Source organism: Python bivittatus, unplaced genomic scaffold, assembly GCF_059951505.1.
Source record: "Python bivittatus isolate LINGU-HERP-01145 unplaced genomic scaffold, Pbiv_v1 ctg000480_np1212, whole genome shotgun sequence".
NCBI lineage: Eukaryota > Metazoa > Chordata > Lepidosauria > Squamata > Pythonidae > Python > Python bivittatus.
In genome coordinates this window covers 105479520-105494870 of record NW_028277075.1, presented here as the reverse complement: position 1 = coordinate 105494870, position 15351 = coordinate 105479520, and the positions used below count along the sequence as shown (strand labels likewise).

The 15351-nt window shown below is 37.2% G+C and overlaps 1 protein-coding gene, 1 long non-coding RNA gene and 1 pseudogene across 2 annotated transcripts in view; 2 read left to right on the top strand and 1 right to left on the bottom strand.

The window, feature by feature from the left end:
- B3GALT1 (beta-1,3-galactosyltransferase 1) overlaps positions 1–15351 on the bottom strand; it is a 359787-nt gene that overhangs the window by 269675 nt on the left and 74761 nt on the right. The gene's annotated exons all lie outside the window — the stretch shown is intronic.
- Positions 1–15351, top strand: part of LOC148215102 (uncharacterized) — a 46635-nt gene that overhangs the window by 23036 nt on the left and 8248 nt on the right. The gene's annotated exons all lie outside the window — the stretch shown is intronic.
- LOC112541139 (U2 spliceosomal RNA) lies at positions 13049–13250 on the top strand (annotated as a pseudogene).

Here is a 15351-nt window from a genome sequence, read left to right as displayed (position 1 = left end):
CTTGCACACCTGAATCACCATGACCCAGTAGATATTGGACTTTGACAAAGTCACTCACCAAAGGCTCCTGAGCAAATTCTGCTGCCATGGAATAATAGGAGATGTGTTTTCATCAATTGGCAACTGGCAAAAAACAAAACAAAAAAAAAAACAGGAAACAGAGAGTAAGAAGAAATGCAGGGGTGTGCTGCCAATTTGTTACAAAGGGGCTCTTCAGTCAAAGATGGGGTGGGGGAAGGAGGAGAGAAAACTCTTTATTTAAATGGTCTGAAAAAATAAGGTTACCTTCTTTCTTCCATGTTCTCTTTCCTGTCTGGAACCAAGTTAGTTGAGAGTGATTAATGCTGCCAGGTAACAATGTATGAACCCTCTCTCTCTTGGCCTCTTCCTCTAATGTTCTCACAGCTGGCATCTCTTATGCAGGATAAAACTGCAGCCTTCCCAGTGCCTGCCTAGTTCCTTTGCCCCTGCAGATGTGACCAGGCTATTATTACAAGCAGATCTTCTTCACTGCTCTTCTCTGTGTTACCTCCATGGTTGCAATGCTAAATTTAATCACTTTTTTTCCAAAGGATTCCCAAAAGTCCTCTAAATAAATGGACAATTTTCACACTGGTATGATGTGCAAAGGGGGTTCCCCAGGGATCAGTATAGGGACTGGTATTTTCAACTTGTACTGTATATAGAAGATCTGGGGCTAAGAGGAAGGTAGCCATGATATCAAACCGTTCAGAGTGGTAAAATAAAAAATGGATTGTGTAAAACTCCAAAGGAACTCTCCAAACTGGGTGAATGGGATTCAAAATGGGAAGCACAGTTCATGGCAAACAGGTGTAAAGTGCTGCATCCTGGTACCCCCCCCCCCCAAAAAAAATCCAAACTTCACCACTACATTAATGGGATCTAAGCTAGCAGTGATTGATCAGGAAAGCTCAATGAAAACGTCAACCTGGTTTGGATGCTGCTGCAAAAAAGGCATGTTTTGGAACTTTAGGAAGGGAATTAAAATAGACAATCAGTGGCTACTAATAGAGAAGGCTGCTAATTGCTTCTTGAATCATGGGCAGCATACCTTATGTACCACAAGCAGCAGTGGCCACTGTGTGCCCTGGCATGGTGAACTAGATGGGCTTACAGGTTGATCCAGCTTTCAGGCTCCCTCCTTTGCCTGGCTGAAACTTAGAAAATTCCCAACATGGCCTGGCCATGAAACTTTATTACGTACTAGAATTAAGCCACTTAAAAGCAGTTGATTGCCTTTTGTAAAAATGAGGGTGAAGCCATTCCCATCCTTATCCCTCTGCCTTTTCCTCCCTTTCTGTCAGCTTACTGGACATCTTCCTTTGTAATGTCTTACGTTCCATACTAGGTATCAGGTGAGTATCGAAATAAATGCATTCCTGCCCTGGGAAACTCTAGTTCCCAACATATTCCCCAGTCTAAGCAGGCCTTTTCTTGTGGTGTTATGGACAATGCTGATTTGAGTCTGTGTTATGCTAGTTTTAGAGATCTCTGCCTTCTGAATGGCAAACACGAGCTGTATTTAAACCAGTTACAGACCATATTATTCCTGCTGAATAATGTGTTTATCTTTATGTAATTTTATGGGGCTTTTATTGTTTCTACCTTATGGCACTTCCACTTTGAAAAAAATAATAAAAGAAAGCATGTAATAGATTTTATCAATAAATAAATATAAGTAAAATATTATCAGTCATAACATTCTGAACACATGAAGTAAAATATTTGAGGGCTCTAAAGCAGCACCTTCTCCATTTTGATAGATGTATAAATGCAAGGAATTTTTTATACAGAGAAAGGTTCTCTGAAATTATATATAATCTGGAATGGTAGATTTGGTATGTAGAATGGTACTACACATTTTGTATTTCTGCTCTATGCCTGATCCTGTGTTGTGTTGTGTTGCTCAGTGGATAATGCCTGCAGTGGTGGATTATTTTGGGCAGTGATTTGCAACTAACAAGTCAGAAAGGACAGCAACCTAGAGCCCTTTGTCTCAATGTTATGACTGAGAATTTTAATAATGTTTATTTATTGATAAAATGTATTACATGCTTTTATTTTTAAAACATACAACTATTCAAATTTGAGGGAAAGCCTGTATGAAGAGTTTTCAGCTGGCTCAAAATTCAGTGTCAGAGAGCTAATTCTATCTGGGCATCTATATAAAACCACCACTCTTGAGTTGGCACATAAAAAATACAGCACATTCAAGAATGCATCTCTGTTGTTGTTTAGTCGTTAAGTCATGTCCGACTCTTCGTGACCCCATGAACCATATTGCGCCAGGCCTTCCTGTCCTTCACTGCCTCCCTGAGTTTGCTCAGTTTCATGCTCATTGCTTCAGTGATGCTATCTAACCATCTCATCCTCTGCCGTCCTCTTCTCCTTTTGCCTTCAATCTTTCCCAGCATCAGGGTCTTCTCCAAAGAGATCTCTCTTCGCATTAGGTGACCAAAGTATCTGAGCTTGAGCTTCATTATCAGTCCTTCCAATGAACAATCAGGGTTAATTTCCTTTAAGATTGACTGGTTTGACCTCCTAGCAGTCCAGGGGACTCTCAAGAGTCTTCTCCAGCACCACAGTTCAAAGGCATCAATTCTTCGGCGCTCGGCCTTTTTTATGGTCCAGCTCTCACAGCCATACTAAATAAATAAAGTAGAATATATTAGGCCGTACAGGTCAGGATAAGGACCTTGGATTTGATGTGTAGCACACTGGCTCCCAGTAAAGCCACTACAGTGCTCTTTTTCAGAACCTGGCCACTGCATCCTACACCACCCACAAAGGCAGCTTACATACAACAGATTGCAATAATCTAATCTTGAGGTTGTTGGTGTGAGAACTACTAAAGCCAGAAGAGCTATACCTGATGAATTAGTTGGAGCTGGCAAAGGTGATTCTTGGCATATGATGGCATTGAAACAAGGAGCACCCCCAACTCGTTTCTTGTTCTTTCAGAAGGAAGACAATTCCATCCAAAGCATGAACTTTTCCTAGTTCTGAAAAAAAAGGATTTCCTGAGCCAAGGTGTCTCTGTCTTGTCATGATTAAGCCTCCACTTACTGGCACTCATTAGAGCCTATTGAATCAAATAATACAGCAAGTAGAGTATCAACAGCATTTTAGAAATTTTATATATACTTTCTAAATCATTCCCTCATTTGTACAAAAACAAGCAGAGAGAAAACTTTGCCTCTTCATTCTAAACTGTCAGGCATCACAATTACAAGATCTTCCTTAACATCTCTTTACTTGATAAAACTTATTTTGAAGGAACCACCAACTTCGCTAAATAATCTTGATGATACCACATCAGGTGAAGTGTTCTTGGGTTCCACCCTTTTAATTGTGTTGCTTTCAAATCTGCTTGCTTCTCTCCATCCATCTTTTATTACTGAGCTAAGTTATATAGTCTGAGTTAATAATCTAAATACAAATATATTGTCTATAGTTTCTTACAGAAGATCCCCATTTCTGAGTTTGAAATGGGGAAGATAAGTCATTTAGGAACATGTTTTCATTCTAAAAGACCTGTATGCGGCATCTTGGTTTGAAAAAATAGTTTTCCTCCTTTTAATTACTGTAGCCTAGAAGGACAGAAGAAAGAGGAAGGACCACTTCAGCCTTCAATGGGACGAGAGCCTTTATCAGCTCCTAGGTCTGAGCGGCTTCCTTGTAAAAGCAACGATGTGGAGTGATAGAACAGCCTTGAAATTAATTCATCTGGAGGACCTAAACATTACGTCTAATCTTTCTTGGGGGTGCTATAAGTAAATCTTTAATTTGGAGGTTTCTGTACTAGAGAAAGCACTGATACTGAGTTGTTTCATATATAACTTTAATCTTCTTCATGGTCAACCTTGCTGCCATACTGGTAAATCCTCTTTCTATTCTAGATTTGAATGAGATCCCCAGGTTCAAACAGCTTAATTCTCTAGTGAGCTGTCCTCACATCCTTTAATAGTTCACAGATGAATGAATGCACTCCCACCTAAAACTATCATTGTGCAGCTCCTTTGTCAGAAACTCTACCCCTTTGGCTTCACTGACTTTTCTGTGGAATGACTTGCATGTTTTAGCACAACTTTCCTCTAGAACAAAACAGTACTGCTTCCACAAAAACAGACTAGGAACATGATGGTATCAAGAGTTCCAAATGACTCTTATCTGATGAAATTGCTGGTGGGATGCACTTAACATTCACATATATGCCATGATGTGCAGAGACTGGTGTGACAAATGTTATTTCTAGCAAGTCACACTAAGCAGATTTTCAAAAAGGAAAAAAAAGCTTCCCCAAAACTTCAAAGGAGACAACTGCTTACTAGGAATTTGAAAAAAGAATAATGCTAGAAAAGAGGGAAAGTTGGAGTGTATCCTAGCCAGAAATGGTCTTCTGTAATTGCTGCAGAATTATTAGTTTATCTGGAGTGCACTAGGAAGGAAGGAGAAAATGAGTAACATTTTAACTATTTTGATTTTCTTTGTAGAGAAGTAAAATGAAGAAGGCTTCAGAGAAATCTCTGCTGTCAATCTGGAAATCCATCAGAATTAATTCTCTCCCTCTCTTACTCAGTATCTTATTTTTCTTAATGTTCAGTTTTCCTCATCATTTCAATGGAGATGATCAGTTAAGCAAGACAGCCACTTCCTTAGTTTATATAATTTTAGTGGGGCTTTACATGAGAAGTAAGGAAACTTTTGCCCCACAATGACCATCATTCTTCAAGTTGTACTTGTCTGGAACTCATACCAATGGTAGGCAGAGCTGAAGATCCTGGTAGACAATGCTAGACTGTGGCTGTTCCATATGCTACTGTTCTACCTATTGTTCTCATACATGCATGTGCACTTCTTTCTAGGGTTTTAATATGATATACACATCTTCTCACATAATGCTGTATCTTTATCCAGGACTGCACTGCTATCAAAATCTTGGGGAGAGGGTCAATAACAGCCAGCTCTTTGGGCTACGCTAAGCTTGCTTTGAACAGAAATCTGGAATATTTCTGTGTATGTGTGTTCCTTAAGCATAGTTTCTACTTAAACCTCATCCTTTGGGGAAAGGTGAACACTCTCAAAATGAATATTATTCCCAGATTTATTTATATTCTGAGAGGAATTCCAGTTTTTATATCTGGAAAATATTTTCAGAAAGTAAATTCTTTGTTCAGAAAATTTCTATGGGGTTCTTCAATTCCAAGAATATCTTTACAGAAAATGAAATTATCAATTAATGAGGGAGGATTTGGTCTCCCAAATCTGGAGCTATATCATCATGCTTATCTATTGTCAAGTATTACATACTGGAAGCCAACAAGTGGTGTGAATTTTCCAATTTGGGCAGCTTTGGAATATACATATACAACACCTTTGGTCAGATGGACAGCATTAGGATGGAAATACACTAAAACTCTAATATCTCTGGAAACAATTTTGTCTGTTAGAAAGCTATGGAATGTAATGTCTAATAAAAAAAGATTGACTCTTCTTCCCATGCCAAACCGACTTTATGGGGAAACCCAACTTTAAAAATTGGGGAAAAGATGGTGATATGGAAAAATTGGATGGAAGTGGGGATATTGACTTTGGACCAACTGATAGATGATGAAGATGAATTTTTAACATCTGCTATGAAGAGATAAATATCATCTACCAAATATAAATATTGCCACTGGGTTACAGTTACAACATTTGTTTGGACAAGCAGCATTTTTAGCTTCTGAGACACCTGAGATATTAGAACAACTTGTTAAACCCTTTAAAACTAAAAAACCTACTATTAGTTTGTACAGATATTTGCTATCAATAAATCAATTTGATATGCAGATGTTAAGGGATGAGTGGAATAAAGAATTAGAGGTTTCTATATTTCCTAAACAATGGGAGAGTGTTTTTAACTTCTATACCAAGAGTGTCAATAGACCTTAAATTATGATTTATACAACAAAAAATAATATTTAGAATTTATTGGACTCCACTACATATGTATAGAAAAGGACTGTCAAAAACAGAATTTTGTTGGAGATGTAATAAGGACAATGCTTCTTTAAAACATATGATTTTACAATGTCCTATACTTGTCACGTTTTGGGAGAAAGTACAGGACTATATAAATATGATTGTGCAACAAAAGCTAAAATTTTCAGAGGATAATATTCTTTTGAACTATATACTTAATACATGGAACTTGACAATTGGACAACATAAATGGATTCTCCATGTCTTCATTATGGCCAAAATACTGATATTGCAACATTGGAAAGATAAATGTATGCCCCCATTTAGTTAATGGACTGAAGACCTGATTACACTTGCTACTTATGAGCGGATTGCCTATAGATGTAGACTTTGTATGGACAAGTATAATGAAATATGGGATTCATGTATAAAAAATACACTGGGTTAAAAAAAAAACAGAATAGTCATATAACTATTAGAAATATATATGTACTTAAATAACATTGTATTAGATAAGCATATATAGAATTGGAACTGTGTACTATTATAATGATATATTAACTTTTTTGCTGTACTTTTTGCTTTTATGTTAAAGCACTTTTATGTATTTTTGTTCCTTTTTTTGTAATAAAAAAATTAATAATAAAAAAAGCATAGTTTCTACTTGTCCCACAATCCAATTCTTCTGTTCACAGTCTCTCCATGGATATTTCTTGCCAGTCAGCAACAATAACAATGCCTCCTAGAATCAATATTTCAGTGTATATTATTAACATAGTATGTTATTATTTGTTATCAATAAAACACTATTTTTGTAAATGAGAATATTCTGAAGAGTGTTCTTTTTCAGAGTTTTCAGTGATCTAAAAGGTGCAGTAATTCCTTTTATAGACTGGCATAATATTTATCCAACATATGAACTGAGTTCTGTAACAGCATCCTGCCCCTCCCATCTCTGTGGATTTTGGATTTTCTCTTCCCTGAGTCTATCCCTATAGATGCTCAAAGTTTCTCTGGTACTGTAAAACATCCATGCCATACTGTGCAAAAGGGGCCAAGTAGCAAAAGGAAGCCTCTAGATGAGATTATCGCAGCATTCAGTACTGTAACCAACTCAAATGAGTGGAATCACAGAATATTCCTTCGAAAAATGTTTTACTGGCTGTTCATTCACTTCTGAGCTCAGACTGCAGTGATGCTGCTGAAAATCCTAAACATTTTAGGATCCAAAATGCCTGCAAGAGCACCTCCCTTCCTTATACCAGACAGCCTTTATGGCTATAAAAGGAAGCTTTTCTCCAAATACCAGTTGTACATCATCTGAAACAAGAAAGAGTGTTGCTTTCTCTGTTGTGGTGCACCAAAAATCCTTCCCTTGGACGCATGACTGCTACTGGCACTATATTCTTTTAGCTTCAGGTCAAAATGTAGTTCTTTATTCTGGCTCTGGTTTGTGAAGCCAGTTGATGGAAGTTACCTATTTTATGCATTCCCTGCCTTTTATTGCTGCAGTTTATTGTCTTATTACTTATATATTACAATGTTTTAAAACACCAATTCATAATCCATACATTGCACTTTAAGATTAAGTGTTGTTTCAAATTATTATAAATATTAAGTGCATTAAAAATTTTACAAAACTGAAAGCCAATATTGTTTATATGCTGAAATTACTTGTATGGGCCAAGTTCCAGATTTTTTTCTTTTCCCTAGTTACAGCATTATAGTGTGCGGGCCACTTGCACTGTGCATCAATATTCAGTTTTATGAGCAAGGTAAGAGACCAGATACTATCAGAAAAAAATATTTATACTTAACCCAGAGAGGTGATAGAATTACTGATAAATTTCAACACTGGATTGGAAATCACTTTCTGTTTCAGCAGATTTAATGACATGAAATGCTGCCAGTGGATTCACTCATGGAATGCTAGCATCCTGAGGCTGCATTAGAACTGCATTTCACCTTGCTACGCCTTCGACACCTTAAAACTTCATATTGTAAGGGCCCTGCAAGCATACATTTAGTTCTCCAATCTGCAAGACATGCACATTCTAAGTTTTGATAACCCAGCTGCAGGCACCTGAAATCTAGAATGCGCTGTAATCCATTCTAAAGTTAATCATAATCCATCCATACTGTTCCAATTTATTTGCATGCAACATTCTTATGTACAATAAAAAACAAATTGCTTGAACTAGGGCCAAAATCAATTCTGATTGAATAACTAATTGCAAAAAAGAAAAAGAGAGGTAGGATTTCTTCTGTAACAACAACAACAACAACACTTTATGTTTATAATAAAAACGCTTTTTGAATTGGAACTAATCCTTGTGGGTCCTGCTCGGGGTCTGTACCATCCCTGAACTTATGGTGGGGAGGACAATCCTTAACTAGAAAGCAGCATGTGAAGGAAGGCTAAAAATGTCTCTTCCTAGTGCAATTATAAATAACTGTCTTCTGGTGCATGGCTAATACTTAGGAAAAAAGTTCCCACTGGTTTCAATTCCATTGGTTTTCATTGATCATGCTAACAAGATAACATTTATGTTAGATGTTTAGTGAAACGAGACCTGGCAATTACTATGTTAATTGCCAATCACTGTGAAAATGATATTTATTTATTATCCATACTAATTCAGAAAAAACCCTGCCTAGAATACAATTAAATGGCACTATCCTGGAAACACCCCCACAAATTTAGATTATCTATTCAAGGATTTCTCCAGTTACAAGCAGGTGCAACAAGCTATTGGATGTCATCCAGGATAGTTTCTGCAATTAACTATGAACTTCATCAGTGATTATTGTAGAAAATCAGACTAAAGCAGTATAAACAGTTTGTATAATTTTCTTCTTCTAACTGTGGTTTCTTTTCCTCCTAATAGACTCACATCTCTGTAGTAAAAATAGTTTTCTGATGCAGGCATTGCTAACACGTTACCTTGTTGAACCACCTATTCAGGATATGACTTTTACATTTAGGCACTCAAAAATCATCCATAACATCCATTCTGTACTAAATACATTTGAAAGAAACTTATTTTTGCAGCGACAGAGAAGTTAAAATCTTATAGGCTTCAAAGAAAATGCCAACCATTTACCAAAGGCCAGCTTGTTGCTAAGGGCCATTAAATCAGATTTTAAGTATGGTATCACCAGGGGAAATCAGTTTCTGCTAAGTTCTTAACTTTATGACCTACAAGTGTTCTAAATTATCAACACTGACTTGCATAAGCAACTATACTAAGAGCTATACTAAATACTGCATCTTCATTGTTCCTATTCATCTGAGTTATATATACATTAATATTTTAAATTCATTTTTATGTTAGCAAGAGCAAATAAACAAAGTGACCACAACATCAAACTACAGATATCAGGAAGAGGGTAAATCTTTCGGACAGATAACAGATACCAGGAAACCTTGACACACACTCCAGCTAAAATCTCTAGTTTAATTTATTTTAAATTAAATTAAATAAATTAAATTTAAATTATTCTTAGAATAATTTTCTTTATTCTAAGAAAGAATAATCAAAAAGAACTGTCCTGTCATCTTCTTAGAATGGCGATTTCCACCAGGCAGCACATATTATGTCTGCTACTAAGATGCCACAAAAATGACCTCCTCATAGTGAACTCTTCACCCAATGTAATAATGCTGAGAACTTGTAATTATGTGCCACCAAGTCAAGCTGGTGAAGGCTTAAGGCAAAGGTACTCATCCTATTGCCTGAAAGCTACACTCAGCTCACCTGAACTCAGGTGTGCCCCCTCCCCCCCGACAACACCTCCAGATTAGATTTCAGTAAGTTTCCCCAGGGGGGGAAAAAAAAACATTTTTGCCCTCTTCTGCAATGTGGCCACTAACATACCATTCAAAGGTTGCTGTGTCCCTTGGCCCAATGTAAGCCTCATATCTCTGGTTAAAGAATGATAGCATAACTGCATTAGCCTACATGGCAAGGACAGCAAGTAGCAAATTCCCTAACATACAGCTCCTTCCTGGTTTGATCAATTGTGGTTGTACTGTAGCTGTAGTTTCAACCTATGTGTGAATATCTCAATCTATTGTTTCATTACTTCTCAAAGTGTAACTAAATTTTAGGTGCATTTTTCACATACATCTATGTACAGGAAAATCTATTTAGGTAGATGCTGTATTAAAGAAAGAAGAAGAAGGAAGTGAGTTTCCAGCAATTAATACTATGAATTATCGCTGTCTTTTCTTATGCAACATTGTACTTACATCTCTTCTACAATAAACTGTAAAGAATGGTTAGACTAACTGCCTATTTTGCTTCTGTACCTCAAGCTTCTGCTGAAGGGACATTTTAAACATTTTGCAGAAGTACAAAACGAAATGGAAAGATATGGTTAAGCTAAAGGCAAAATGTCTTGCTTGTTCATATCAGAGCTCCTGGATGCATTTCCCGAGCATGCATGAACCTTTGCACCTACTCTTGTTTCTAACCACATTATGTAACCACATCCTCTGAAATAAGTTAGTTTTCTTAGCCAGCACTTTAGAGATGCTTTACCCCTGCAAATGAGAACTAGAAACTTAACTATTGGTTTATGCTGCTTAAGTTAATGTTTTGACAACCTTGGAAGGCGGGCACACGGGTGTGTGTGTGTGTGTGTGTGTGTGTGTGAGACTCTCCTCCTGGATGCTTCCTGATGACAAAAAGGTATAAAAGTTGTTGTAAACTGTTCTGGGTGTGGCCGTTCTCTGTCTTTTCTCTGCCAGCCGGACAGAGAGTGGTCCACCCTGCTTTTCTCTTGGCCAACAATAAAAGCTGAACTTTCTTTGGAAAAACCTCTGTCTGGAGTCTCATTGGAAATTATGGAATCCAGGCTAGCGAACCTTACAAAACCAAGGAAACAATGCAGAAATACACTGGAACAAACTCTAACTCGCATGATTAGTGATTCTTTTGTACCAAGTTTGTTTTCAGATAAAGTGAACTGAAAGTATGTAAGTGATTTCAGTTGCTCACGTTTTTTTAAAAAAAGTAACATTAAATGGGAACAATTATGATTCTGTCTGAGGGATAAGCTAATATTTCTAGTTGTGACCTAATTAACTGGCTCTTCATGGCAAGCATCCTGAAAAAGAAATTATTTGTACATTCACAGTTCATGCTAGAAATCTCAGGAGTTCTCATTAACAGAGAATTACAGTAGTGTAATCATCAGTGCCTTTGTCATTTGCAGCTAAAATAGTCTCTGGAAAGCTGTGAAGTATTTCAAGGTCTCTTGCTGCTATCAGAGATGCAGAGGCTAGTTGTGTCACCCTTACTCACCTAGTGAAGCACTCCTTCACTGGAAAAGCCAGACACAGACTGTGATCTGGAGTGTTTTTATTCAGAAGAAAGCCCCAGAGAGTTCAATGGGACTACTTCCCAGGAAGGATGCAGAGAGGTCCATTCAGTTTAGGAAGTGATTGGGAGGCCTACCACAACATTTTGGAACATATAAGCAGACACAACAATGCGGAACACAATGCACAACAATAGGAAGATAAGATGTTGACTCAGGGCTATTCAAATAACTATGTCACGAAAATGTCTCATCAAGTGGCAAAACTGTAGGTCTGGTTTCAGATGGATTTGTGCACCATCACCGGGTGAGGTCTATGAGTGGACTTGCAACCAATACAGCACCACAGCACAAGTCATATGACATGAAGAGCTAGTAGGCCTCTGCTTACTTAAGATGCTGCTAAGATTGTTATCAAAATGAAGTTTATATCAAGATTAATATATATTCTAAAAGGGATTCCAATTTTAATTCCTATTATACAAATATATAAGTTAATGAGAAAAAAATTAAATCAGGCTAAAGTGCCTCAAATATTCTTGGGCAAACTGAAGTTACCTTATGATGAGAGCAGCTTCAACCTCCCAGATTTTCAACTATTTCATGGTGCTTTTACTTTAACATTTTTTTAAACAAGACTGTTTATGATTATTCCCTTCTTTGGCCCCATTCAGACAAGTGTGTAACACTCTGAAAGTCATGGCAAGTTTTAGGTATGCTAAGTAAGAATCTTCATTTCCAACTTTGAAAGCTGTGATTCTTATTAGGGTAACAATAAGTAAGCAGGTACATTTTTTTTCTAAATGACATGAGAAACAGATGCTGTAGAATAACAAACTATATTTGTAAATAGTGGGGAAGATATTTTACTGGAATGCTTGAGATAAACAAAGGATCAGCACTTGAGATCAGTTGATTTCTAATGGTTGCTATCAAGACTCTGAGTCTTGAAAATGATTAACTTATAATACTTGCTTGACAGTAGATACTATTGAAACATATATTAATTAAACAGTATGGCCCAGATACTCAAGCAGCCTCTGAAGAGCCTGCAGTTTTAGGATTCTTAAAAGATGCAGCACATGAAAAGAAACCAAAACTTCAATTTAAAAAGAATTAAAAAGTAAAATTTCATTGGAAAATATTATTTCATGTTTATTGGACCCCTCAAATAATGTTTAAAAAGAGATGTTCATTAGACTTTTTATGTTGGCATTTTAAGAAATCTGAAGGTTCTTTAACTCATATAATCTGGTTTTGCCCAGCTATAGACTTGTTTTGCTTTCAATACACATGTCAATACAATTTGGGGAAGAAATATTATACAGTAGTTAAGGCACTTAATATGATATTGAATTACTTCCTTAAAGTTTGTCATCTTGTGAAAAGCTTTGGCTCTATAAAGGATGGGGTATGGCAAAAAGGATAATTGTACATGATTGGAAAGAAACTTACTCTCCTGATTTCAAAGAATGGATCCAAGATATGAATTACTTATTTTTGAAAAGTCTCTCTGTTCTGAAACAGAAGATGATGCAATATGTTTTTCTAAGGTCTAGATTTAATGATAAGCTTAAGGATTTAATTATTTTTCTGTTGCTATCTGCAGTTCTATGGATTTTTTCAGTTAATTAGGGATCATCACATTTAATTTATTTTAATCATTCTAATATATTTGGACTTTCTTTCTTCACTGTAAAAGGTGAAAGACTTATACAATCTGAAGAGAAACCAGAGTATCACTTCTCGGCCTTTTGGCTAAGATCAAGTATAGCAACTTTCTTCACTGTATTAATATACTCTCTCTCTCTCGTTTTATTTGAGGTGCTATAGTTTTGTATTTCACTCATTAAAAAAAGTTTTTAAAAAGTCCTGTCCGTTCTAGTTTGACACATCACAGAATCATCTCAGAGGTTCCACCTCTGTGATGGGGAGCTTTCTTCCTGGATCGCCTCCAAACACAGCAATTCCTAAAATACTAGAATATAATACAGGGAAATTAACATATTAAAAAATGGCAGAATTTACATTTTATTCAGGGAAAAAGCAGCACACAATTCTCATTCAAGCATTCTGTGAAACTTAAGCTTCAAGCCTGAACACTTATGCCAATTTGAAACTAAAGATAATCTACATTTGGATCATGCTGATATGCACTTTAAGGATCATGATAACATATTTCCTCTCTGTCAAAGGTAATCAGCAGGTAGTCGTTACACAAGAAGTAAGAAATCAATTCAAGACGCAGAGCTGGAGAAGTCATGCCAAGAATCACAGCAATAGTTACAACAAGCAGAACCAGGAAAAATTGCAACTGCCCATTTCAAATCCTATCCACAAGCTCATCTGAATGGGTGGAGCCACTCCAGTATTTGTGGAGTTTTCACTGGCCAAGAAGATGCTCCAATCTATAGCCAGAGGGGAGGGGAGGGGAGGGGAGGGTTCTGTACACAAAATCTTTCAGCTTCATAATTCATTCTGTGAAGTATGATCAGGAAATAACGAACACTGAACAGGCAGGTTCGAGGGGGTATTTTGGCTACAAAAAGAAGCCCGGTTGCAGTCCATTTTTCAGCACTTGAATTATTGAAAGACGGATGCACGGAACAGCTTCCCCATTTTCCACTGTGAATTTATGTACAAAATAGCCACAGATTTATGACTCCAAGTCCCAGTTAATCAGAGCACACGCACTTGAGTTTACAATAATGCAAAAAATGTTTTGGATAACGTGGCTTGTGCACACTGTGAGCTTTAAAAGCTAAATCTAAGTGTCAGAAGGAAGATTCCTAAGGCTGGATTATTCTCATGCCAATTTTGCATTCCCTGAGGGTCCCCCCCCCCCTTTTTCAAATATGAATTGTTTGGGACAAGTTCCAAAGTTTCTGGCAGCCTTGCCACCATCTGTTCCTCGCCCCCACAAGGGTATTTAACTCCTGCTCAGAGAAAAACACATTCATTAGTTATTGCTTTTCTTTGTGCTACCACACATGTATCAGGCACTGAGCTTCATCGATTGTCACTGAAGAGATTTATGATCCCATTTCATGTTACTTCAGCAGGCACTGGGCCTCACCTGCATTTACAGTATTTCTCCACAAACGTGCCTGAGTTCTAGCAGCAAAGAACAGGAAAGAGACACTCTGACAGGTACCAGGCCTCCAAGATCTCAGGTGTTTCATAAGTTCCCTTTGCCAGAGATGCCAGGAACTGAACCCAGAACTTTCTCCACATCAGATATGCTCCCTCCCTGAGCTACAGCTCTTCCAAGAGCAGCTGACATGACATTCCACATGGCAAAGCAAATGCAGAGTTTTCTTGGAAGACCCTCCCAAACCCATTTTTCAAATCTGTCAGGGTAGGCAAAGCATTATGACGTTGCTAGGCTGCAAACTTTAGATTTCTTTTATATATTCTTCTATGAAGTGCCAAAACAAAGGGTGTTTACTCGCTTTTTGCAATGTAGAAAATGTTGGTGAAAACAGTGAGCTGAGTTTTTTCTCAACCCTAAAGTTAACATTAAAATGAATGTTTGAACTTAGAAAAATGGTCATTCAGATTTCTACTGAAAACTGGTCTCAGCAGCTGACATTAACTGGGTGACCTTTTTGGAAGGAAACAGTTGGCTCACTTTCAGAACCAAAACAAAGGGAGTCATTCAGGAAATCAGCTATGGAACATTTAGCTGAAGATTTTGGAATGGGAAGACAGAGGTAGGAGATGGAGGGGAAGGGAGAACATTCCAAAGATTTCAAGAACAGGAAAAGGATCCAGCGAGTTGACTGCAAAGAGAACAGAGTTTCCTATCCACCACCCATCCACAGAAAGGTAATATAGAGTTCTCCAGCTTTCAGTTTTCACAACAGATACACCGACATGTGCAAATGGGCTGAATGTGTTATTTACACATTCAGCCAGTAACAGAGACAAACTTTATTTCTCCAGTGCCATATTCCAAGCAGATTTATTCAATGTATGCCTTATTTATTCAAGTTTTGCTCTTTTGAAAATGTCACCAGTGCTGCAGCAGGTAACATTATT